The 24491-nt window shown below is 40.1% G+C and overlaps 1 protein-coding gene across 13 annotated transcripts in view; it reads left to right on the top strand.

Annotated features, from left to right (window-relative positions):
• MAPK10 (mitogen-activated protein kinase 10) overlaps positions 1 to 24491 on the top strand; it is a 305758-nt gene that overhangs the window by 193668 nt on the left and 87599 nt on the right. The gene's annotated exons all lie outside the window — the stretch shown is intronic.

Genomic DNA, 24491 nt, shown 5'->3' on the forward strand with positions numbered 1-24491 from the left:
GTGCCCAGTCTCCCTTAAACGAGCAAGAGGCTTCTCCCTGCCCAGCTGCCCCACCCTTTGAGAGCCTATGGGCATGCACACATGCTCTGGGCAGGGAGTTTCCTATGGCAGTCTGTCCCCCTGCTCTCGCCCTCCCCAACAATGGTGCCTTGCCTCTCCTGCTGGTCCAGACCTTCTCCTAGTTCCCTCTGCCTTGGCATTCCCCTCCTGAGCCTGTGGCGTACTGCTCCCCTGCCTGTGGAGCAAAGCTCCTTAGCCCCTCAGACTGTCCTCAAACCACCAGCCCCAGCCCTCTCCACGGGACTGACCTCTGGAGCCTAAGTCTCAGCACCCAGCGGCCGCCCCCCCACCCCCGGACATCTCGGCCTCTGGTGTCCAGGTTGGTGGTTCAGGTGATGTGTGTGGCTCTCACTCTGCTTTGCCGTTCTCAGTACAGCTGTTGCACTTTTCTCGGTGACTTTGAGGTCCCTCCAACTTGGCTGACCTTTCTGTCAGTTAGGTGGCTTCCCAGGATGTGGGTTCCTTTTCTCCTTCCCAGCTCCCTCTCAGGAATGCCAGTCCCATCCTGATTGTTTTCCTCTTGTTCTACCCAGTTATGTCAGGAGCTTCTTGCCCTTTTTCTTCTGCCAGCATTCAGTTGATGTTCCACGTGAGTCTTTTTACATGTAGATGTGGTTTTTGATGTGTTTGTGGGAGAAAGTGAGGCGACCTCTTACTCCTCTGCCGTCTTGCTTCGCCCCTCCAGTTGCTTTAAACTGGTTATTGGTCTGTTATACTTTCTTTCCTGTCTTTGGATTGCTTCATTGCTCACTTCCTATCAGGAAAACAGATGGGCAATACTAAAATATCATTAAAAGGAATTCTCCATGAGCATGCTATTTTTTTATTCACCATGAATGACACCAAATATGTCATTATTGAGAGTCATTAGACACAATTTAGTATGAAATGTTTCTGAATAAATGAAGAATTTCCTTCTACCACTGAGGGGAGAAAAAGATTATCCACTGAAACAGAAAGAAACAGTGATTATTCATTGCCCTTCTCCATGTGAGCAAAGAAGTCCTCTGTAGCTTCCTAGGTGGGGAATTGTAATCTGTAAAATGCGTTTTTAGCAATAGTAGCCAGGAGCTAGATGAACAGATCATTTCAGAACATTTCCCAATCACCAGAAGAAGATCTCATTAGCTTTGTTTCTATTACCAGCTCCAGAACAAAAGGAATGTAGGACGAAATCAACAGCAGGGAGTTTGTTGTCTTCTCTCGCCAAGGCAAGACACAGTTCTATTTCCTCAAATCCTTCCTCCAAAGATGACTTAGGCTGACAGTGAAGTGGTGGCAAAATTCACCAACCAAGTTTAGGAGAGAAGACTTGCCAAGTTTGGTCTCCTTCTTCACTGCAAAGAGCTGATTGTGGAGTTTGAAATGGCAGGAAGTAAAACCATATTCTTTCTTTCTTGGGCTTGTTCTCTTTGTCAAGACACCTCCCCCTCCTCCTCAAGCCTAGCCCGTGCCTTAGTAGGGGTAGAGGGAAAAGGGGTTTTCTTTGTGGTTTGTTTTGCTTTTGTTTTTTAAATTGTGGGAACATAGTTTGAATTCCGCCTTCCTATTTCCATATGGTACTAGTAAGTAGAATTGTGGGTAGGCCAGAACTCTCAACGAAAACCAAACCAGAGTTTTCTTGTGGCACAGCGGGTTAAGGATCCAGTGTTGTCACTGCAGCAGCTTGGGTTACTGCTTTGGCATGGCCAACACCACCCCTCAAAAAAACAAACAAACAAACAAAACAAACAAACAGAACCAAGAACCAACCCTTTCAAATCTCAGAACTTACTCAAATGCTCAAAATAATTGCTGATAATAGGGCCACATCAAGTCACCTAAGTAGAGCAGTCATCACCCTTGGAATCTTCTTCAAATAAGAATGGCTTCTGTGTACTGTAAAAAATGGTTTATGGAAAGTTCTCCCTTTTAATGTGCTCATTTTTATTTAAAAAAAAAGATATTATTGACTCACTGATGCTTTTAGCATCTTTTCTCGTCTTGATAATGAATTGGAGCTATTCCATCTAGACTCTGGTTTAATCACTCTTGAACTAATGGTGCACGTTTACAGAATGACTGGCAAAGGTTGGGGATATCTGTAGACATACATCAAAACAGAAGAGATTGAACCTTAGCAGTGTTGGGGTACATGAGAGAAAGATATTCAACGTCTGCTTATTGCTGGTTAAGATTAAGAGGGAAATGAAGTAAATTACATGATTTTTGTAAAATATTTGCACATTTAAATAATATTGATTCAATTATATATATTTTAAGATACCTTATGTTCAGTCATTACAGTTATAAATACATTTGTACCTCATAATAATTGACTTTCCCCTTATGCCTTATTAATGATAATATTTAATGTTCAGTCTCTCAGAACCTTGGTTTATTCATCTGTAAAATAGATATAATATCAATATCTCACAGGGCTCAAAAAGTATAAAACAAACTAGATATAGGAAATTGCCTTATAAATCTGATATTGTCATGAATTTTAATAGATTCAAGAAAGGTAGACTTCCCGTTACTCTTTTCTATCAATGGAAAATTGCAAAAGGTCAGCATGTCTAATGCAAGAAGATGGCTGATTGTAAAAGTTGCTTAATCTCCAGACAGTGCATATTGTTTGCATATTGCAGTTGAGAACATGACTTAACTCATGCTCCATAAGTGAGTCTAGAAGAGAAGCACCTGAACCTTTCCATTCCTATTTTTCAATCTGAGTTTCAGTTAACCAAGGATATTTACAATGTTTATGCAAGTTTTAATTATTAGTTCTTCAATTTTCAACACACTGACCCAGCTTATTATCTTTAAGCACAGAATTTGGGTGGAAGTGTTTATGATAATGAGGTTAGTGGTGTGAAGAGAGGTGGGTAAAATCATCCAGAGGGTGATCATACTTCCTGAATAACACGGAGAGACCTGGTCATCGCTTCTTGAGAGATGATTTTGTTTTGCTTCTGGAAGCATCCCTCCTGGTCCTGGGGCACGTTTCTCTTCTTAGGATTCTTAGTGAGCCTTTACACTAAATGATGCAGCTATAGCCACACATTCCCATTTGGCTCCTGACCAGTGGACATGATTTCCTTCTGATGCGCATCTGGAATGTCCGCTCATTTTGTACCCCTGTTATTTTCCATTAATTTTACAATTTAAACCCTTCATTGCAAGCTTCTTGACACATGGAGCCTTGAGCTTCAAATGTTGCCTTTTGTATTGTTCAGACAGTTGAGGTTGTAAGGGTCCAGTGCAATAATGCAGAATATACTCCACTGTATTCTTCTTCCACACCTGTTATTCGTGCCCTGCTGCATAGCACAAGCCCCGGATACTTACTTGCCGTTATTTCTGGATTGATGATTAAGATCTGTAAATATTACCTTTTTCCTTCATGGAGAAAATGTAGACTTTGAAAATCCATGGATAGGAGTTTAGTAGCAGTATGCTTACAGGAGAAATATTATATAAAGTCCATACTTCTGGATGATAACCATAAAATATGTTTGCATTCATACATGTAAATACGGAATTGCCAGGGCAGTAACTGATGCTGAAGGAGTTGGTAGTATGTAATCTTAACACCTATATTTGATTTTACAGTGAATTATGGACATTTGTTCTGAATTCTATCTTTCTTCAGTAAGTGTGTAACTAATGTAGCTTCCTGTACTTAAAATTGATAGCAGGAGTTTGTAGCCTGGAAGCATTTTCCTTGGCAGAAGGGAAAAATAGTCATTTAAATTCCATAGGTAACTATTCACTTGTAGTTGACTGAATCTGCTCTGTAAATCAGTTGCTCATATAAATGCCAGTAGCCTTATCAGGAAAAATCATTAGTAAACAAACGATCTTTTCAATTTCTTTTTTTAAATATTTTTCCGATTTTAATTTGTGTTCTCTTTTTTTTAAGATACTTATTTTTTTTTAATCTTTTCAATTTCTACTTCAATCCCAAAGATTAAATGATTAAGTGACACTGATTCTTATTTCTTTTAGGATCTGTCTTCTGGGCATCAATAGGTATTTTCATTGCAAAAATAAAATTAGTTTATGGTTTATGTACCCTTCTGTCAGATGCACAAGTTCTGATTGCGAGGGTTAAAGTGCATTCGTGGTTATATTAGAAAAAAAACAAACTTATAACCCAAATATGAATACCTAAAGGCTTAATCCTGCACTACTTGGGTCTTGGAAAAGATAAACCCCTCACAGAAAGGAGTCCATGTCTTCAGTTAGAGTACATTAATGCCAAATAACAGATGGCAGTTGCTGTTCCTCAGATTCCAGAATCATTCTCATTCATTGCTCATCGAGACCTGTCCATTCTATCTGTAGATTAAAGTGACTTAAAAAAACAAAAAAAAAAAGCAGGTAGGTGTTATAAATATTTTAACTAAAAATACCAAGGCTTGGAGGAGCTTTTCATAAAGCTCAGAGAGAAGGTACCTGGCCCCTCTCTCTACAGAGTCATGCTCCTGGCCCGTTACACATCACAGCCTGTTTATAGAGTCTGAGCTGTCTTGCTCATCGTGGGTTTGAATGTGGAAGCTGAGGACAAAGGAAGACATCTTTTAGAAGTTCGAGTGACAGCCCTGTCATTCCCCGGTTCCGGCTCCCTGTTCCCGGATTCGTTACATTCATTTAAAATATCTGACCTTGTCAAGTGAATTTCACTTTACACATCCAGCGTTATGAATGCAGCATCGAACCCTTGCATTTAAGCGTTTCTGTGTGATGGGCGAGTCAATCACCATCAGAAAGGGAATTTAGCCGCTTCATTTGACATGAGGTTTCTTTTATTTAAAGACACGTACTTCAGAGTCTCCTTAGCTATGCTCTTCTTTGTCTATATTCACCTTTATTTTTTTTATGAAAAATGCTTCCCACAGAGGATTTTAATGTATTCATTTATAAAACCAAGATTTTAACTCCCAATCTAGGGGGGTACAATGTCAAGTATATTTAATTTTTTTTTTTTCCCTTTGGGCTCATCTGGAACTGGAAAACGTGGCCGGGGAAGATGTGACCTGCCCAAAGGCACATGGATGAGGGAGCGTCTAGGGGCTGAAACCCAGGCTGCCCCTCCCCTGTCCAGCAGTGTGCCCTGCTGGGTCCCCTTTACCCAGAAGAGCTGCCTTTTCCTAAGTCACAACACCACACCTAAAATGATGTTGAATGAGTGAGCTTTAGACCAATGAGAGGAACTCAGTGTACCTAGTGACAATATAAATTAGGCAATAACTAGTATAGAGTGAGAATCTAGTGAATTTAGGATGTCCAATAATTCACTGGCACAGGGATTGAAGAAAATGAAGAGGAACAGGGAGCAGGAGAAAATTATAAGCCAAATTGTCACACGTTGACGCTCTCTTCTCTCACCTCCTTTCTCTCCTTTTTGCTCCTTACAGACTTGAGTCTTTCAAGCCTTCCCTGTTCTCTGAGCCTGTCATTCCCCTGCTGGACTAACATTTTCCTGTGTAGCCTGGAATCATGAAAATGACCTCCAAGACCGTCTCAGATGCTCTTTTCTGACCTCTGCGTCTTCCGCAGCCCTGTTTTCCAACCCCCATCCAGATCGGCCCAGCTGGCTGTTTTCCCTGCTCCGGCCGAGGCCTGAGCTCGGCTGGAGGAGTCACATCTTCATGCTGATTTTTCTTCGTTATAAGTTTATGAGCTTCATCCTCAGCTGGGCCCTCCTTGCCTCTTAGCAATCCTTTTACTTAGCGTCTCGTCGGCCCCCATGGCATTTCTCGTGGTGGCTGTTACAATCCTTTTACGACTTTCCTTGCAGCTCCTGTTCTACCTCACCCACCCTGTTCTTTGCAGAAGGCAGGCCTCCTACTTCCTGGAGAAACAGATGGCCTCAGGCATGTGAGCTCCTACGTTCCCCTCTGTCTCCTAACTCTGCAGTCTGCCTTCCCCACTTGGTTGCTCCAAGAGGAGCTCCTGGAGGCTGGCGCCCACGGGAGTTCTTAATTCCACCCCCTGCCCCTGGGTCTGTCAGTCGTCCTCTGTCTTGCACCAACTGTCTCACCTCCAGAGGCTTCCTCCGCCCCGGTTGTAGGAGACTTCCTCCCAGTTCTCAGGTACCAACAAGTTCATTTGGAATGTGCTTGCCCCTCAAGTTTGCCTATCTTTGCCTCTCTTTCCTTCATCATCAGATTTCTGGCTAAAGTAATCTGAATTTAGTGCCTCCACGTGTTATTTAAATTCTCATTTCACAGACAGTCCCAGTTCTATTACCGTCACCCCTCTGATGAAGTAGGAGGCTGTGGCGAAGGCTTCCACTGACCCCTAAATGGTCTGTAAGCCACTGACTTCCTTTTCAGCTCCCATGTTTTACTTCTCTGGAATGTTTGGAAAGACTAATATTCATTGAATTCTTCTTGAAGGTCACCTTCCTTTGATGTTCAAGCTGGGAATTTTCAAAGTCTGCCTTTTGTTTGGAGCTGGATGAACTGACCAGCGCGAGAAGGGCAGTGTAACGCAGTGATTAAGAATGCAGACTCTGGAGCCAGACTGCCTGGTGGGGATCCAGGCTCACCCTAACCTGTGTGTGACCTCAGTTACTTCATCTGAAGATGGGCGAGTGGAAATATGTGCAGACTTGTTAAAAAAACTAAATCAGCTAATACAGGGCCTTTGTAAGTAGTCAGTACATGTTGGTTTTCATTAGTGTTAGTTGGCCTGGGTTATGGCCAGTCTCCAAGGGACTAGCTAGCTGGAGGACTGTTTCTTATAGTTCTAATACCCAGAAAGCAGTAAAAGAGTCCCATCCAGTGCTCCTGAAGCCAAGATTGGAATCAGGAGCCAGAGCGAAATGGGTGGGAAAGGCGAGTCCCCATTCCAAATCCTAGCAAGAGGGAGATTCTAAATGAGCGATGGAGGCAAATGCCAAGAACCAATAGAGAACGGGATCAAAGTGGGAGAAACTGGGGAACAATGGAGTGAATCTAAGATAAGTGTCATGACTGATATTGGCTGCGGGCGAGTGGGACTGATGTTAAAGTGGGTTGGAACCAGCCGTTTCCTGCTTCCTTCCTACTTCCCTAACCAAGAACATCTGTCTCTTTTATCGGTCATCTTTCTCTACTCTTCAAATATTTGTATGTTTTAAATGCTCTTCCTCCTTTAGCTTCTCACTTCCCTTCGCAGTTCAGTGCCTAGCATCTTCCACATTTATATCAGTCTGGCTGCACCTTATCTCTTTTTTATTAATGTCAGATATATTTCAATGATCTTTTTTCAAATATATATTTTTATGGAGGTATAATTGCCATACAGCAGCACACTAGTTTCAGGTATACAGCATAATAATTCTATATTTATACATATTGCAAAATGATCATCACAATAAGTCTAGTTAACATCTGTCACCACACGTAGTTATAAAATTTTTTTTCTTGTAATGAGAACTTTTAGGATCTACTCTCTTAGCAACTTTCAAATATGCAAACCCATATTATAACTCTAGTGAAAAATGTAGGTCAGCTATTCGGTGATCTGAGGAGCCAGGCTGATGAAGGCTTTGCCGTATTTATCTTGTGGCATCTAAGGTCTCCAGACAGCAGAAGGGGGTAAAACACGGAGGAACTTTTATTGAACGGGCCCAGAAGTGGTGGGCTTTCCTCTGTTTGCAATCTACTGGCTACGGTGCTGTTACATGCCCCGCCCCCAACTGTTTAGGAGGCTGGAAATGTCATCTAGCCATGAGCCAAGAAGAGGAGGAAAAGTAGGATTTACAGTTTTTGCCCTGTTTAATGTCTGTTGCCCCCTGAATCCGGTGTCACTGCCTCTCTGGCATGCTTCCACGTCACCCTTTTCTTTTTCTTTTTAGGGCTGCACCTGTAGCATATGGAAGGTCTCAGGCTAGGGGGTCACATCATCACCAGACTGTTGTTGTGTAGATTCTCTGTGGTGTCCCATTTCCCAGTAGAACACAGGCAGAGACTTTCAGGCTTGCTCCCAATGGTGTTTCTAAATCTTAGAAGAGCTCCTGGATCCAAGTAGGCACCTAATAAATATTTATTGCTGTTAACCCCCCTGTTTCTCTTCTTCATCTCCTCTCACCCCCCAGCTTACCAGAGTCCACTTCTGTGCACACCACTCTGTGGGAACTGCTGTGGCGAAGTTACCAGTAACCAAATGCCAAAGATGGCAGGCAACTTGGGTCTCTCTCTTCTTTGGTTGGGCAGTTGCCACTTCATGTTGGTACTCTCTTGTTTAAGGCTTACCTCTGAATTTTTCAGCTTTACCTTCCCTGTTCTCAGGTGGACTTCTTTTCTGTAAAATTGGCTTGCGAAGGAGAGCTCTTGGGTTTTAAGAGCTTGCAACCTACAGATAAAGGAAGGAATATACCTTTAAAAACAGAAAACGTCTGTGTATCCCATCAGAGAGGAAATGCTGGATGCTAGAGGTCAGGTGTGTGGAGAGGAAAAGTGAGCTAAAGAGAGAGAGGTCTAGAAAGTGAAAGAAGAGGATGGAGACAAAGATGTAGAAGCAGATAGACATGGGAAAGAGGAATAGATGACAGACGCACAAAAGGGAGAGGAAGAGAGGCGGTGGAGGGACAGACACCAAAGCAGGTGGCTGAGAGACACCCAGATAACAGAGAGAGACAGAGGGAGAGAGAGGAGAGAGAGACTGAAGTGCCAGAAAGGGAAGGCGTATTTGTTAGAGAACAATTTCTGAGGAAGCAGGAAGACGCTAATGGGTTTAGCTTTGAACAGAGGCAATAATTCTTCATGAAAGAGCAAAATTGAGAAAAATTCTTTTTCTTTCTTTTGTTTACAGTGAGCCATGTTTGATATATTGTGTAACATTTCTTCATAACGTTGCTTTACTCTCAAATAGAGGTAGAGATTTGAATGGACAAAGAAGTCTTTTGACCGTGCAGCTACATCTGAAAAGGCAATTGAAAGGAAAAGTAGGACAAAAGAGAATAGCATTAGTCACAGAGCAGTTTTAAAACATTGCCCCTCCTCTGTTTCTTTGCACTTTGAGGAGGATGAAACTTAGTGGTTTAAGTGTCTTAGCATTGATAGCTTTTTCTTTTAAGTATGGTAACAGGTGTGGAATAGATAGGTAGACTCAGCTACCATGTCCGTAGCATACAACATATTTAGAGCTGTTCATAGCTCTCTGTTTCTTTTATAGCTCATTCTAAGTTTTTAATATCTGTATTTATTTGTTTTGTCCTAAATGCAAACATGAAGTTTCTAGATCAGAGGCAGAGTATTGTTATCTACAGCAGTACCTGCATCATTACCCATTCTCCCCTTTCAGAGCTGTGCTGCAAAAGCCAAGTGTTATCCTGTACATGCAAAGGGTTTTTTGCACTGTCAGGAAGAAGAAATTAGGAATCCCAGAATTGTTTCTTTGTTTGTTTGTTTGTTTTTGTTTTGTTTTGTTTTTTTAGGGGCTGCACCTGTGGCATATGGAAGTTCCCAGGCTAAGGACTGAATGGGAACTACAGCTGCTGGCCTACACCTACGCCACAGCAAGGCTGGATCCGAGCCTTGTCTTCGACCTACACCACAGCTCATGGCGACGCAGGCTCCTTAACCCCCTGAGCGAGGCCAGGAATCGAACCCGCATCCTCATGGATATTAGTCAAATTCATTTCCGCTGTGCCACAATGGGAACGCCAAACCCCAGAATTTATATAGGAAATGCTACATAGCTGCCATCTCCTTCTGAGCGGTGGAGGACAGCTAGAGAGGGAGAGGGGAAGAGAGATCAATTCAATATCTGCAATATGAACAAATCTCTGCGAAGAGAGAGGAAAGGTCCCTGTTTTACAGTCCTTTGGAAAGTAAAAGGATGGCTCTGAATTTCACTTGCTTTGAAATAGCAACACGTTTCTCTCTAGAAGTCTCTATTTATTCACTCTCTAAATTCCAAGATTTGTATTTTAACCAGGTGGCACTTTTCTTTGCTCCGAAAGCCCTAATAGTGCAGAAACATTAACATACCTCTGTGAGTGACAGGCTACTGTTTACATCAATAATATGAAATTCCAGTTTTATAAATAAATAACATTTCCGGAATCAAGTAACTTGGTAGAATTGTTATTTAAAAATAATTTTAAAGTAATTGTTTGGTCATCAAAAACATGCCTTCTTTATAATGCTCGTTTACCTAGAATGTAAGATTTTTTTTCTATTTTAATTAATTTATAAGTGCACATGGTGTAGCTATTATTTTGTATGCATAAATAAAAATACTCCCTCCTTTACACACACCCCAGCAGAAAAGGGACCTGTGATTTGGTACTTCTTTATAGCTATATTGCTAACTCCTGTTCTATGTACTCAAAAATATTTATTAGTAATTGACTTTGGAACACAATAATAGCACAAACAATACAGTTGAGAGTCAAAGCTATTTTCATCCAATTTAACAAGATTAGTAACTGATAGCTATTTTTCTTGGCTATCAAAAAGCATGTCAGAGGCACTTAAACTTTTGTCTATGTGTGAACTTTTAAAATGTGAAATACGTCTTTGGAGAATGGGAAGAACATGCATTAATAAGACTGAAAAGAAAGCTGTCCTTTGCTTTTGTTTCCATGTGTATTTCTTCATAGTGTAATGATTTGACTTAAGGTCAGAGCCCACATGTCTTTTATTCTATTTCACTTTTTGAAAAATTTTATATGATACCTAGTGTGTTCCAGGCACCATGCTGGATGCTGGACCTACTGTCATGAGCAAAAGTGGATATTTCCAAATGGTTGTCTAGTACATAGGATCCAGTTCTAGATTTAGGTGTTAGATAGCATGTACCTCAGAATGCTCTAATAACTCACAGTGGCTTAAACACCTCTCCCCCATAAAAGTCAGAGCGGCTCAATGGTTCCAGGGAATAGGGAAATTCCGTTTTACAAGGTGATCCTGAAACACATTAACCCTGACCATGTCATTCTTGCCCACATGGCCAGAGCCACTAGGATCATGTTCCAGTTTGTGGGAACTTGCTTCCTATCAAGTGGAAAGTAAGCGACCTGTCTATATGGATATGACCCAGAAATTGAGAATTTCACTCTGTTCCCATCCGTCCTCCCGCACCTCATCACAGGGTGAGACTGGCTGCGGGGGAAGCTGAGTGCCGGGGCCTGTCTCGGGGAGGGGGGTTCTTCTAACATGAGAGGAAGAGGATGGATCCTGGGGGACCATCAGGCTCTGAAACAGCACGTCTTCGGTTTCTGAGTCTGATAATGGATTTTGCCAGTTCCTCCTCTCGTTCCTCCGACTTTGACTCGTGGGCCCTGCTTCAAATCAGTGTGGATTTTAGTTCTCAATCCCTCTAAATGTGTCCCAGGCAGCTGAATTATGTGGGTGAGGACCAACTGATTCTCAAGAAGCCATGATGTAGCATAAGGTATAGGATAAATAAGTGGGCACGGGTCTGCTGTAATCACCCTGTCTCCTTCGCTCTGTTTTCCCAAAATCTTCCACACTGTCTAGAACACAAGAGGCACTGAACAAAATCTTCACTGAGTGAATAATGAACAGATTAGTGCCATGTATTGTAGTGGTGGCTCCAACTTGTTGTTGTTTGGGTCTGTAAATCCCATTATCGAAGATAGGGGAAGAAACAGGCAGAGGGCTTTTAGCCTGGATCTGAACGTTTAGGATAAGAGTTATTGCCTGCAGTTCTTCTGTCTTCTGTTCTAATAACTATTCAAGATATTTGAGAACAATCATATACTTAAAATATGTGCAGTTATGGACAAGAACACATGTTATCTAACTGCCTATTTTACAGATAGAAAACTGTGGCCTTGATAGAGAAGTGTTTACTAGTTGTCATATAAATTATTCGTATTAGATCCTTTGAGTTTCAGTTCATTGGGTTTTTTTTTTTTTTTTTTTTTTTTAATTTTCTATTTATTGATTTGGCCACACCTATGGCATACGAAGTTCCTGGGCCAGGGATCGAACTTGTGCCATAGCAGTTATAACACTGGATCCTTAACCCACTAGGCCACCAGGGAAATCCTCATCGTTCGTTTTAATATCACATCTATCCATTGATTCTGAACTCCTAAGGGCTGGTAGACAGCTGATAGATCTGAGGCTTATATGCAGATCAGCTGCCTCTACCCCAGTGCCCCTTCTCCTTCCTCAGTACTTCTCAAATGTCACTCCTCGGCTGCAGCCTCAGCACCTGGACTCTCCTGGGAACTTATTTGAAATGCAAATTTTTTTGTTCCACCCCAGACCCATGAACCCAGAAACTCTGAGGCTACAGCCCAGCAGTGTGAGTTTTAACAAGGCCTCCCGGGGATTCCATTGCTCACTCAAGTTTCAGAGCCTTATCCTGTCTTGACAGGTCAGCACACAGCATATATTAAGCCATTATTTGGTATAGCCAGCCAACACCAAAGCTACCAATTACTGAATGCCTACAATATGCCATTCTCTGCGCTGGATACTATATGTATCTAGTCTCAATCATCACGATAGTTTAGCAAAATTGTTATCATTATCTGTATTTTGTACATGAGGAACTAAGGCTTATCAAGGTTAATTTGCCTCGCACCCGCACCCCCATAGTCAGACATTGGCAGGGATGAGATTTTTAACACATTGTCTAACTCCAATGACCATCTATTTTCTAAAGCGCTGTTTTTACAAAGCGCAGTGTGCGACATTCACTGAGAGGTTTGGAAGATAAGAGTATTTGACATTTGAAACACAGAGTTTTTTGCACCATGAACTGGTTTCAAATTTCCTCTAGTTGTAATGTGATCCTTAGGATGCTGCACTGAGTTTCAGCAGCCTTCTTTTCGTATTGCTGATATATGCAAAACAATGTTTTGCCACCAAAAATTGTCAGCATTCTTTAAGTAATCTGTCTCCATTGCTTTTGCTATTTGCAGAACTTGGTGAGTGGTCTGGTTGAGACAAGTGTGTAACCTTCACAGCTGATGTTTCTTGTAGAGGGTTCTGTTTGAGAATTGCTGCATGACCCTTTCTTTGATGGGCTTCATCCTGAGCATGTCCTTGAGTCTGTACAGCCAGAAATTTCCCAGTCACTTCAAATAAGGGGAGACTTGACTCTGAAAAAAATGCTCTGAATGCTGTAGTCCCTCTTTCCCAGATGACTAGGGGACCGGTTGATCTGTCTCTCCTCAGTTACTGATACATAAAGACACCGGAGTATGTAGAGTATAGATGGTGAGACTTTAAAACACTTTCCCTTTTGCCATTTTTTGTTTTTACTTTTGGAGAGAGTGAATCCTGAATAAACATCGCTTCCTAAAAATTTGCCTAAAGAGGGTGATTGTTTATTGCTAACAGGAAACTCTGGAGACTGTTTTTTATTAGAGAATCACCCGTGGCATATGGAAGTTCCTGGGCTAGGGGTTGAACTGGAGCTGCAGCTGCAGGCCTACACCACAGCCACAGCCAGATCCAAGATGAGTCTGCAATGTCACCACAGCTCCTGGCAGTGCCGATCCTTAACCAACTAGCAAAGCCAGAGATTGATCCGGCGTCCTCATGGATACCAGTCGGGTTCATTACCTCTGAGCCACAACAGGAACTCTAGAAGCAGAATTTTTCTAGAGAAGCAGGATATGTATATCTGATACATGTGTGTATATATGTTTGTGTGTGTGTCTGAAATCTAATATTGAAATTTTGTAACTAATTCAATTATGTTAACATTGTGTAAGCAAAAATATGCATCTAGGGGCTGGTTATATTCTTACATGTTTACTTTTTGTAAGTTTCTGTAAACTTTTGGTGATAAAAAACTTATTCTTTTCAAAATCACACATTTCTTTATCATCTCAATTTGAATTCATTTTATTATTATTTTTTGCGGGTTTTTTTGAAACCCATGGCATATGGAAATTCCCAGGTTAGGGGTCCAATTGGAGCTACGGCTGCCGGCCTACACCACAGCCACAGCAACAGCAATGTGGGATCCGAGCCGCGTCTGCGACCTACACCACAGCTCACGGCAACGCCGGATCCTTAACCCACTGAGTGAGGCCGTCCTCACGGATACTAGTCGGGTTTGTTAACCACTGAGCCACAAAGGGAACTCCTGAATTAAGTTTATCACCCACAGGAAGTTCCCTTCTTTTCGAATTGCAGTTTGTAGATTAAAAAGCAAATACCAGAGGAATCTGGTTTTAAAATCTGTGAGGGTTGGCATAACCATCACCATATTTATTAGCTGAGTGATGTAGGTTAGTTGCTTACAATCTCTGATCCTTGTTTTTGGTGTCAATAGAGGAGCATAGAGAGTGCCCAGCACAGTCTTTGGCTGTGTAGTAGATGGTTAACTCCTAAAATTCTCTCCTTATCTATGGCAGAAATTGTGAGAAATAAAATGGATCTCTTCCAGTAAACTAAAGAAACTAGCAATATTTTTCCTTGTTTTCTCACAGAAAAATTAAAATCCTATCGATAATTTTGAGGAAACAGTGCTACTCAATGAAATAAGGATAAAATAATAACAGATATTCCATTTATCATGAATTTTTTTGGTTGGACTCTTTAATGTTTTTTGTTAATTGAAATGGAAGGGAAAAAAACCAACCTTCTAGTTATATTTTAGGATTGACCTATCCTTGGGCTCTAAAAGGGCAAGATTGGATACCGACTCTCTGGAAGCAACTGAATTGTCCAGTCTGGCAGTTTGTATTGATATTTAGGCCCATGAATTGATGCTTCAACATAGTGACTTGATTGTGAGTCCTCAAACAAAGGAGCGAAGCAGATGATGTAGCTAAATTTTCTGGGTCGTCCAAAGGGATGCAATTTGTATTATTTCCTTGTGGCTCGCTTGTCATCCCTTCTTGATTGAGTTTTGTTTTTCCTGTGAAACAGTTAAAATCCAGATGGACGGCTTCCCTTTGTCCTTGTTCCATGTCAGGAAATGCAATTAATTGAGAAGGAAGTGAAAACTTGTTAAAGAGCAAGGAGACCGGGATGACTAAACTCAGTGCGGAGACTTTTTGACCTGAAATCTGTCTCGGTCAGCTCAGGCTGCCAAAACAAAGTATCAGAAACTGGGTGGCGGAGTTCCCATTGTGGCGCAGTGGTTAACGAATCCGACTAGGAACCATGAGGTTGCGGGTTCGGTCCCTGCCCTTGCTCAGTGGGTTAACGATCCGGCGTTGCCGTGAGCTGTGGTGTAGGTTGCAGACGCGGCTCGGATCCCGCGTTGCTGTGGCTCTGGTGTAGGCCGGGGGTACAGCTCCGATTTGACCCCTAGAATCAAACCTCCATATGCCGCAGGAGCGGCGCAAAGAAATAGCAAAAAGACAAAAAAAAAAAAAGAAAGAAAGAAAGAAAGAAAAGAAACTGGGTGGCTTATAAACAACATAAACTTATTTCTTAACTTCTGGAGGCCGGAAGTCCACGATCAGGTTGTCTGCATTGGTCAGGTTCCGTGTCCGATGAGAGCCTGTTTCCAAGTGCACAGAGATCCCCTCACTGTGTTCCTACGTGGTGAGAGAGGAAGCAAGCCCTCCTGCAAGTCCCAGGACTCTTGTGAGGACACTAGTCTCATTTGTGAGGGCTCCACCCTCATGATCTCATCTAATCCTGGTACATCTCAAAGACCCCACTTTTCAATACCATCACGTTAGGGGGTAGGCTTTCAACAAAATTGCTTTGCAAGGCATACAGACATTCAGTTCGTAGCAGGTCTGTGGGGGATACACCCTTAGGTAAACCCCCAGGAGTCAAACCCTTGCATAACCCTCTCCCCTTGGGTACAGATGGAACCGGTGTCTTACTTTCAGTCAACAACGTATGACAAAGGTGTTAGGATAATCACTTCCTTGGTTAGGTTAGATGACTCCATCTTAGGAGACTGAATGAGAGACTCCTTTGCTGGCTTTGCAGGATAAAGCTACCCTGTGTAAGTGGGCCACAAATCTCTGACCTGGAGGTGGCCTCCAGCAGCTGATAGGAGCCCCTGGCTGACAGCTTGCAAGAAAATAGGGACATCGATCCTGGCACCACAGGGGCTGAATTCTTCTAACAACTGAAAACTCAGAAGAGCACCTTGAGCTTGCCAGCACCTTGACTGAAGCCTTGTGAGACCTTGGGCAAAGAATTCAGCTAGGCTGTGCGTGCATGGACACCTGACCCACAAAACCCCTGACATCATAGTGTTCATTAGTTTAAACCCTTAAATTCAGGGTAATTTATTATGTAGCCTGGAAAACTAGTGCAGGGTCACCTCATTTGCCCTCCTCAGGCTTCTTCAGTTAATCCTGGTAAGTGGATGAGATTTTTTTTTTTTTTTTTTAAGAATGGGATCTTGGAAATGTGTCAAACACACTAACATTCCCATGTCTGGAGGATTTTAGACAAGTTTATGTCTAATGGCTACTGAATCACTAACTTGTTAGCATTGGAGGTATGTTTTATGTTGTTGAACTTTGCTGCAATCAGGAAATTCAACACCTGTTTTACATAAATATACACCTTATGGATTAAGGGAGGGTCCCTTCTTAACGTAGAGCATACTGAAACAGAAATAAGCCTGGTCAGACAGAATTTTCCGAAGATTATCATATGCCTGGTTTTGCTCTTCCTCTAACTACTAGGGGGTTCTGCTCAGTGAAGATATTTAGATGTAACAGTATCTAGACATTTTGAAGTGGGGTACTCTAAAGGTTGTATACAATTAAATGAGAATGAATCTACACTATGAAAAAATAAAAAGGTAGATACTATAGTATCCAGTGAAGTACAAATCATAAAGAATACACAATGAAATTTTATTCAAACATCCTCTTTCTCCTCAACTGAATGATCATAGGCTTTAACATTAAACATATGTAGATTTCAAAACAACACATACACAATCACAAACACGTATGCTTAGCCATACCCACAGACATGTAAAAGAGTTGGTGAAAATTCTTTGATCTGCATTATTTTCTATTCTGGTCTTGTCTCAGTATTTCTTTTTGTCTTACTAAATGTGAATAATACTTATATTTTTTATTATATCAATTTATCAAAAGATTATTTTCTTTAGAATTATCCTTGTAGATTGCTCAGGGGCATTTTAAAAAGTCTAATCTGTATTAGTAAATTCTACAGAACTTTGTTTTTTTTAATATTGAACACAGGATTGCCCCCTTTCAGTTACCCCCAACAAACATATGGGTCTTATGATGCGATTTTCTTCAGTTCAGGGATTGATTATCTTGTGTCACTACATCTGAGGTGTGTACCGTCCCTCTCAGTATCTTGTTCAATGGTCAGGTACCTCATGTTCACCATGGAAATATAGCTTTATATTTTTTATAATTTTTGGCATCATTTTTAGTAAATAATATCCTTTTTGTAAGATGGTTTCATGATTCTTTCCAGTAAATCTTGGTCAGTCACCATGCTGAGCTTATGTGACTTGTACGTTGCAGTGTAGCTGTACTCTTTAGAACACAAGACAGAGTCTTGTAGAATCTGGGTTACAAATAAGCTGTGTGGCCTTGGGTAAGTCAGTTGTCAGCCTTAGGCCTCAATTTCTTCTTGTATAAATGAGTGTCTTGGTTCAGTGATTAGAAGTCTTTCCAGCTAAAAATTCAAAGTCTTGATATGTAGCCCATTTTCTATTTATGGAAATGCACAATATGACTTTTCTTCCTTTTTGAAAATTGCTGCTGTCAAGCAACAGTGTTTTTAGCACTTAGCAAAGTATTTACTGTGCATCTGGTAGGAAGTATGGCTTGGGAGCCAGGGAAATGTGTCTCTGTGTGTGTGTGTGTGTGTGTGTGAGTGTATACCTGTCTGCACACACTCGTGCCCACATGTGTGTATAAACTGCAGCCAGTTGGAATCTGAATGTGTACATAAATTTCCTTTCATTTGAGTGATGTGGAGAATATATAATTTTTACTGCCAAGGGTAATATTTTTTTCCGTTTTATTGGCTTCTGTTTCTTTGAAAAATCTGAAACACCTGAATGTTATTATCAGCTCACAGCTCAAATAGAAGTAATAGACTGGAGATAGAGAGAGAGAGAGAGAGAGAGTGTGTGTGTGTATGTGTGTGTGAGAGAGAGAGAGAGAGAGACAGCAGTGGGATAGAGGGAATGGGGTGGAGACTGATGCTGTTTTGCAAGATTTGATTACTAGTCACTTTGAACTTTAAAATGTATCTGACAAAGGTCCTTTTCCATGCAGTGGTGTGAATATATGGCTCTGTGGCTGGGGAAATTAGTGGTCTGTGAACGCACGGTTACACTTGATCATAGACATGGGAAGGGTATGGTTGTTGGATCTAGAGCTGGGGATACTTAATTTGGAGAGAGGTTGACTCTTCAGGCAGATGGAAGGTGTCTTCAAATAGTTGAAGACACCTGTCAGTAAATGAGTAAGTGTGCTCCATTTGGCTCCAGAGGACACACGTAGGATTTTTAGGAGATGGATTTGGTTGGATTTAAGAAAGAACTTTATCAGAGTCAGAACCATTCAGCAGTGCTTTCTTTTCCTAGTGAAAGTGTAAGCAATTGGTTTTTAAGCAAAGCTGACGGGATGAATCTCTCTCTTTTTATTGAAATATAGTTGATTTACAATATTATATTAATTTCAGGTGTACCACGTAATGATTCAATATTTTTATAGATTATACTCCATTTAAAGATATTATAAAATAATGGCTGTATTTCTCAGTGTTGTATAGTATATCCTTGTTGCTTATTTATTTTATGCACAGTTTTGGTCTCTTGATCCCATACCGCTCTCTCACCGGTATACCTACCACCTCCCTTCTCCCTCCTCACTGGTAAACAGTGGTTTGTTCTGCTTCTTTTTTGTTATTATCACTACTTTGTTGTATTTTTTAGATTCCACATAAAAAGAGATATCATACAATATTTGTCTTTCTCTGACTTATTTCACTTAGCATAATACTCTCTAGGTTTATTTCTAGGTTTAAATGTCAAGATTCTTTATCCATTCATCTATTGATGGACATTTAGGTTGCTTCTATATCTTCATTTCTAGGAATAATGCTGCAATGCACATAGAGGTGCATATATTTTTTGTTTGCTTTAGAAATAATACCCATAAAGAGAAATGCTGGATCCTACAGCAGGTCTACTTTTAATTTTTCGTGGAACCTCCATACTGTTTTCCATAGTGGTGACACCAATTTATAATTTACTTAGCACCAACAGTGCATGAGTGTTATTTGTTGTCTTTGTCATAATAGCTGTTCTGACAGGTGTGAGGTGATATTGTGGTTTTGACTTGCATTTCACTGACGATTAGTGTTATTGAACATCTTTTCATGTGTCTAGCAGCCATCTGTATGTCCTATTTGGAAAAAGGTCTATTCAAGTTCTCTGACCACTTTTTGGTTGTTTTTTTTTTTTTTTTTTTTTTTGGATGTTAAGTTGTATGGGTTCTTTCCTATTTTGAATATTAACCTTTCATCAGATATGTCATTTTCAAATATCTTCAAAACTTATGTTTTATTATTGAAAGTTTAGAAAATACTTTTCAGCTTCACAATTCATTACTGATAATGTCATACACATGTTTAGAACTGTTGTCAAGTTTGGGAAAACCTTAGTTTCTTTTATGTATGGACTATTACTGCTGAAAAAGTTGTTCACAGACTATCTTCTGGCTTCATATATTTCAAACCTTGTTTCTCCACCGTTGCCTACATACCTGCATACTTCCAGTGTCAGGCATTTCACAGTGTGAGATAATTTCTGACCCGGTCACTTTCTGTCACAACACCAGGTGAGTGTACCCAGGGCTGAAGTATTCTTAGCATGAATGCCTACCCCCCTTTTAAGCTTCAGTAATTGAAATATAATTACTGTGAAGCACACAATAACCCACTGAACCAAAATATAAATATATTCCTAACTTAATTTCCCCTTAGCTAGGTCCCCAAAATGCCTGCAGCCACTCCACTTCTACCCGATAGAAGGAAAAGTTGATGAAAGAGAAACTGGAGTAAAAAGAGGCAGTGGTTTTAACCTGAGAAAATTTAAGTATAAACAGCATGTGAATTGCTCTTTTAGAATATATTATTTGTAAGTTTAAAGGAATTGGAGTTAAGATTGAAATCAGAAATATTTGAGGCAAATTTTTGTTGAAGTCCATGTCAGAATTAAATCAGTTTGACTTCATAGTCTTGAATAGGTATTTTTTATGACTCTCATAGTCAATCAGTAGTTTTAAAAGCCATACTAGTTATGAGTCTTCAGTAATATAAATGTATTTGGCTAGACGCATTTCCCAATACAAAATGTGTGCTGTTTGAGTTTTCAACAGTCAACTGAAGGCAATATAAAATCACTACAAAAATAACTGCTTGTACTGTTCAGTATTTTAACTCAACATGCATCAGCAATAAAATTACAGAAGAATTATAGCCAAGTTTTATCTTTAAGTAAAAAGGATCACTTGAGTTGCTTTTTAATTCATTATTTGAGACCTTTATGGACTAGACTAGTATCTTATCTTCTGAAAAAGGCAGAATAAAAATGAGGTGACCAGGAGTTCCCATCGTGGCACAGAGGAAACGAATCTGACTAGGAACCATGAGGTTGTGGGTTCAATCCCTGGCCTTGCTCAGTGGGTTAAGGATCCGGCATTGCTGTGAGCTGTGGTGTAGGTTGCAGACATGGATTCTGCATTGCTGTAGCTGTGGCATAGGCCAGCAGCTGTAGCTCCGATTCGACCCCCAACCTGGGAACCTCCATATGCCGCAGGTGAGGCCCTAAAAAGACAAAAAGACAAAAAAAAAAATGAGGTGACCATTGGAATTAAGTTCTAGGTTGGTGTTCCATTGAATTCGTATTTGATAAACCCTTTCTAATCTGGCACCCGTCAATTTATTTCATTACTCTTATCAAATATCATTGGCTGTGTTTTCCAAGTTAGTGTTTCACACTCGTCTTTTGTAGTTTAAATGTGGCATTTTGATAATCAGTATCAGCATTCATGTGAGATGATATTTGCATTGTGTCATAAATAACGTGATTGTAAAATATTTAGAGACCAGCAGAACATTTTTTAACATTAACATTTTACGTCCGTTACAAACAGGATTTATGTGGAAACAATTGACTAATTGCATTTTTGGCACAACATACTGTCAGTAATTGATCATAAACTCATGAGATCTCTTTTTTTTCCTTCTCATTTTCTATCTTGAAATTGCAATACAGCTATAATTTATGATATAAACTAGGGGAAAATTATAGTTCCTATTTTAAAAAATACAGCTAGTACAGATGCTAAGATAAATCCCTAGCTCAGTAGATATTTCCCTAACTGTGCTTTTCCAAATTGATATGATAATTTTGACATACAGTTTGGGTTTTTATTAAATCCTCAAATTCAATGCCACATTCTACAGTGATAATTCTCCATGTTTATTATTTTCCGTATTTCTTCTTGACTCTTAAACTTTTTGTATCCCTGTTAGCTAGGTAACAAAAACAAAATAAGCAAAAATACTCTCAGGATCTTGTTTATTTATGGTTTTAATTATCAAAGGGAAGCTAAATTAACTATCTCAGTTGAAATTTTGTTTCTAGAAGGAGTGGTGCCTTTGACTTGATATTAGCACCCTATTTCCAGTCCTGCAAAGACCTGCCATCATTTCTCTATTCCTGACCCCCTCCTGTACCCATTTTCCTCCATACACAGCTTAGCTGTTGTGCCTCATAATCTATTCCACATGTAAATTCTCAACTATCTTCTTCTCTCTTCCTTCCTGGCAAAACTCAAGTAATGTGTAAACCTAGTCCTCCTCACTAAGGTACATATGGCTGGAGAAAAAAGCTTGGTCATGTTGACTGCTTTCTCTGAATTCAAGACCGAGAGATTAAGTGCACCGTCATTACTGCCCAGAATCTCTAGTACATTACATGTCTACTATCATAGGTGACAATTGCGTCCCTTCATTCTACCCTCAAAACTCTGAGCACCTTTCCTGCATCCTTCCTCTCAGCTGATGACCTTGCTTTCTGTTTCACTGCAAAACTAAAAACCAACAGAAACTTAGATCCGCAAGTTCTCCACCACCAGCATCTCTCTCTGTACCAGCATCGAAACACTGCACTGATGCTGTGCAGTGTTTTATCCTGTAGAAGCTAATCTCTGCACTTGCAGCGAGGTCCCTGTCCATTTTACCACCTCCAGCAATTATCCTCTTTGCCATCCTGCATACTTCCTTAAAACTGGACTTTTCCATTAGCATCTAGTATTTTCTTCTCTCTTTTTTAACCTAATGTCTTCAGTTTGTATTTTATTCCTGTGTTAGGTATTCTCCAATATGTTATTTAGGTTATTCCCCAATATGTTATAGTTCTTTGAGTACTAGAAACTGAACTTGTATTTTTTCATATCTGTCACAATAAAGAGTAGCAAGTTTTTGCTTAATTTTGAAACTTATGACACGATCTAACAACATTTAACCACTTATATGAAGTTTTTAATTTTATCCAAATAAAAATATCCTATGAGTAAAAATGAGACATGGTGGAAGATCAGTAAATAGAGTGCCACGCAGCAGTCTTAACTTGATTTTCAAAACTGAGTATTAGTTCAAATTGAAAAGAAATGTTACAATGAAATTCCGTTTCCTAATAGAGCTTAACCAAAAGACAGAGAGAGGTATTATTTTTATAATCCTAGCAGACAAAGAATTTGAGCTCACAGTTTCTTCTATATGTTAATTATGGTGTCCTAGAATAAATGTTTAATAAAAATATAAAATGTTTGTACATGTGTACACACACGCACTTGCGTGCATACATACACACTGCTTTAATTTTTACCAGTGACACAGGAAGAACCTTTGTGATAAGAGAATTTCTGTTCTTCTTAAAGTGAGTATTATGCATTCTGACCTCTCTCTAAATTCAGTCTGCATCACAGAAGAGTACATAAATAAATCTCCTTTCCATTTTGGTGCTTATGAGTGTTGGATGCCTTGGGTTCCTAAACTGAGCACACAGAAAGCCACAAAAAGCAGGATGCAGTGGGAGGGCCATTGATACCAGCTAGTCAGGAAATGCATTTGGGGCCAGTAAAGGGGCTGCTAATGACACTAGCCAGCCGAAGAAGGTGCAGAGCACCAGAGGGGGCAGGCGTTGAAGAGGAAAGTCAGTACTCGTATTTGATGGGTATGGTGCTTTTGACAGTTGTGCCAAGAAATCCCGATGCATCGTTTCAAGTGCCCCTTTTCCATCACGGCTTAAAGTTCTTAGGGAGGTAGGTTTTGAAGAAAAATACTATATAGACCAAATCTTTGCTGAACAATCTTTGTATTGTTTAAAACAAACAAAAAACTAACATCTGCAGAATTTGCCAGACATTTATCTGGTTTCACCATGTTTCTCAAAGAAATTAATCTAATATTTTGTAATTAAAAAATGCCGGTATTTGGTACTTCCTGGAAGCTCAATTTTTGTTTCTTTTATAAATACAAGGAGTAAAGCTTTAAACAGGAGAGCATTCTATTCCCAGATCACTCATGTACTAATTGTTTCATGAGCAAGTTATTTAACTTTTTTTTTTTTTTGGCCTTTTTAGAGCCGCACATGTGGCAAGTGGAAGTTCCCAGGCTAGGGGTCGAATCAGAGCTGCAGCTGCTGGCCTACACCACAGCCAGAGCAATGCAGGATCTGAGCTGTGTCTGTGACCTATACCACAGCTCACGGCAACACCAGATTCTTAACTCACTGAGCAAGGCCAGGGATCGAACCCACATCCTTATGGACCACTAGTCGGCTTCATTACCGCTGAGTTGGGGTGGGAACTCCCACGAGCAAGCCTCAGTTTCCTTAGCTCTCCAGTTTGCCAATTTTCTGTAAAAATACAGGTTCACTGGTATCTGTCCAGACAATAAATGCAAATTTTAGCTATTATCATGAAGTGATTTTTCTAGTATCAACTCTTTCAATTATCTAAATAAATATTATTGAACTATTTGTTGACCAAATGTAGAAATGAATGAAGAATGAATTAACTGTGAAATAAGAATCAGAAAGGCTGCCATGTTAGTGGGATGACTTGCAAATACTTGTCCTTTGGGCTTGAATAATGGAGACGGTAAAGAACACACAGAAAATTCTAATAATAAAGACCGGGGGAAGATTAAGAGATCTCACAATGTCGGAGCTGTATGATATGTTACATTTAAATTTTTCAAATGTGTGCTCTCCTTCTATATATTTATAATGAAATGTCAAACTTTTGAAATAATTTTAAACTCGTGGAAGAAATACAAAAATAGTAAAAATAGCTATAACAAGATCATAATAATGCTTATATGATTTTGGTGAGGATCAAATGAGTTAGTGCGTAGAAAATGTTAAAAACTTTTGAAGCAAGTGAATTAGAAGAAAAACTCCTTGGAACAAGTAAGTACTGGTCATTATTATTACGTCTCAGTGTTGGCACCTGAGCAATGGGGATA

This window comes from Sus scrofa, chromosome 8 (genome assembly GCF_000003025.6).
Source record: "Sus scrofa isolate TJ Tabasco breed Duroc chromosome 8, Sscrofa11.1, whole genome shotgun sequence".
NCBI lineage: Eukaryota > Metazoa > Chordata > Mammalia > Artiodactyla > Suidae > Sus > Sus scrofa.